The 3,179-nt window shown below is 42.2% G+C and overlaps 1 long non-coding RNA gene across 1 annotated transcript; it reads left to right on the top strand.

Annotated features, from left to right (window-relative positions):
- Nucleotides 1-1,946: 1,946 nt before the first annotated feature.
- LOC122053949 lies at nt 1,947-2,285 on the top strand. Its single transcript, XR_006132464.1, has 3 exons — nt 1,947-1,962; nt 2,058-2,135; nt 2,232-2,285. It is a non-coding gene; the product is annotated as an uncharacterized LOC122053949 (long non-coding RNA).
- Nucleotides 2,286-3,179: the final 894 nt, after the last annotated feature.

The following is a 3,179-nucleotide window of genomic DNA, read 5'->3' as shown; positions in this document are numbered from 1 at the left end:
TTGAAAAGGGGAAATGGATAATTCAAGAGGGTAGGATAGATTGTTTGTTTAATCTTTGTATCTTAATGGGTTGAGAAGTTACAAATTCCTATGTTGATATCTGAGGGAAGCATAGTAATAGGTGCAATCTTGTGTAAAGACAACGTAGATTCATATCCAATTGATCACATTTAGGTGCATATTTCAGTCCTAAGTCGGTTGTCTATTGCAAGAGAGAACCGACAACCTTCTACAATTGTTAGACAATTGAGGAATAAGATTTGGTAGATTATTTACATTGAATAACATCACAAAGAAACTGAAATCCTAGTATCTATTCCCCTCCATTCACTACGCTCATTCTCTCCCCACTACAACAAAATCCCTCATAGACATCAGTGGAACAACAACGGTTTTAGGCTAAAACCGATGTCTTTGAGTATTTTACACCGATTTTTCTAAAAACCGGTGTCTATGAGCGCAGATTTTAGCTCATAGACATCGATTTTTTATGCGATGTCTATGAGCACCCTTTTTTCGTTAATAGACACCGATTTTAACATCGGTTTTTAAAATCCGATGTTAATGAACCCAAATAAAATATTTTAATTTCCCCACAAGTCAAAATCTGCACACTGTGAAGTTCCCTCCAAACCTAAATCTTTATCCCGCCCCTTCCTCCGCGCGACCATCTCTCTCGCGTAAACCTAAACCGAGACATCTCTCTCTTCCTAAACCTAAACCTCCGACCATCCGACCATCTCTCTCAGCCTAAACCTAAACCTCTGACCATCTCTCTCAACCTCATCTCTCTCTTCCCCCTTCCTAGATCCTCTCCCGATCAGGATCAAGACACGACGAACTTGCTTCTCCGTCCAACCACACCGCATCTCCTCCAACTCCTCCATTTGGTTGAGAAGAGGAGGCCTTCTTCACATTCCGATAGTCCATACTTTATCTTTTCCTTTCTACTTCCTCCTGTTTTTGTGTTCGGTTCTGCTCCCTTCCCATGAGGCTGCTTTCCTCTCGGAGTTGCCCAACCTCGCCACCATCTCCTTTGAGGAAGGCTACACCCAACTGTTCGGAGACTCCATCCTCATGCTTCACGGTGACTGCCGGACTGTCCACCTCTCCCTCGACCAGCGAATAGGTTCTGTTAAAAGATTTTTTAAAAAAAAAGAAAGGGACATCTTTGAACCTACCTTATTCTGTGATCAGGTGCTGCATTTGCGTCGCAAGATCTCTACCTCCATGGATTCTTTAGTGACTCCATTAAACCGCCCTCCGATTACGTGGCTGGAGTGGTGGTTGCTTTCTATGTATGCTTCTTTACTCTCGAGTTTAGATTTTGCAGCACTTTCCTTTACCTGTTTGAAAGAAGAAGAAGAAGGAGGAGGAAAAAACAAAAACAGTCTCTCCTCCGCCACGATGGGCTCTGCAACGGTCCTCGCATCACTCTGCAATGGGGGTGTCGCAAGCGCCTCCGTCGCATCAAGGTCAGGGACAAAGGATTCGCCGTAAAATCTGGCGTCCGGAGGGGAATCGCGTCTCAGAATGTCCGCCGCATCGCAGATCAAGAGTCCCCCCTGCACCCGCCTCTTTATCCCCTCAGGTAATAGATCGGAGGTTGATCCGAAAAAGTTAGGGTTTGATCTAGTTTGAGGTGTCGCCGGTGAGATATGGAAGTAACCACTGCTCGGATTTATCCACAGGAGGTCGGAATCGACCGGGAGCGAGAACCATAACTCCTGATCTATCTCGTCGTCGCCAGATAAGGATGACCGTTGCTACATGACCAGGGGATCGGCGGCGTTGGTATGCGAGGGCGAGAACGCCGACGAAAGAGCCTCGGCAGCCTCTCTACCTCGATTCTTTGTTTCACTATCGAACAAGGAGAAGGAGGAGGACTTCATGGTGATGAAGGGGTGCAAGCTGCCGCAGCGACCCAAGAAGAGATCCAAATTCATCCAAAAATGCATACTCGTACGCTTCCATTCCCTCCAAAAATTTGATTTTTAAGATCAAACAGTCGAAAAAATTGATTTTTTCCTCTAATTTCTTTGACAAACTCGATCTAGTTGGTGAGTCCTGGAGCATGGCTGTCAGATCTCTCACAGGAGAGGTATGTAGTCAGGGAGAAGAAGGGATCAAGAAAGGTAGAAATTCTCTCTACCTTCGACCAATTTGCTCGTCTCGTTCCTGCATCCCATTCACATCTCATGTTCTTTTGTTTCCTGTTCCATAATTTGCAGAGGAGAAGAGGATTAAAGGCCATGTCCATGGAGAGTGATTCAGAATGAAGTAAAAGGGAGAGGTAATACTAATTGCTATCATTGATTATGATCGAATTGGAATTTTTCAGACTGAAATTTAATGGTTTGACTTCCTGTTCTTACTTCAATCTCATGTAGATGCCTGAGTTGGGAAGCTTTTAGAACAAGTGAAATGAGTTCAGGCTTGTATCAATCAGACTTTGAACAATATTTTGTGGATAACTTTCTTGTTGTTGCAAGGATTGCACTCAATCTATATCTAGCATTGAGATAGATAAGGTATTCTAGAGCACCTCAAAATTAATTTTCTTGAAGATAGCAATTCTTGATTTATTCATTAATTTTCTAACTAAAAGAGTTTAGTCAATCTTATCCCGATTTAATCCGTCAATTAATAACTAACCGTTGCTGGATGTTTTTTAGTTTGATTAAATCAATATGATAAATAATATCACGGGCCCCATACTTGAGTCGCCAGTATTCTTCAGTGAACAGGCAGGTATCTGTGTGGGTTTTCTGGAGCGGGTGTGAATAATGTGATTTCGGCGGAAATCAACGTTGATTCATCTGGAAAATCAACGAGCTTCCACGGATGTCTAATCTACTTGGAAAATATGTATGATGTTCTTTTACTTGTTTGGCAAAGAAAAACGTGAAATGCTTTTCCCCTAGTGCTTGCTATGATTTTTTGATACAAACCGGATGTTATGCTTTTGTTACAATGATTTTTTTGATACAAACCGGATGCTATGCTTTGTTACAAACCAGATACTTGTTGGAGACTAAATGATTGCCTAAGAAGAAAGGAATTAGAGATTAGGAGTTGCAGTGAGTAAAGTGGCTGGATAAGCTATCTTAAATGGTAACCTTAGGATTAAAGGATTGATTACATTTTTTGAACCTGCTCAACTTCCTCTAAATCTAACA

Source organism: Zingiber officinale, chromosome 3A, assembly GCF_018446385.1.
Source record: "Zingiber officinale cultivar Zhangliang chromosome 3A, Zo_v1.1, whole genome shotgun sequence".
Taxonomy (NCBI): Eukaryota; Viridiplantae; Streptophyta; class Magnoliopsida; order Zingiberales; family Zingiberaceae; genus Zingiber; species Zingiber officinale.
The sequence above is the reverse complement of the archived record's forward strand: the minus strand, read 5'-3'. Positions and strand labels throughout refer to the sequence as shown.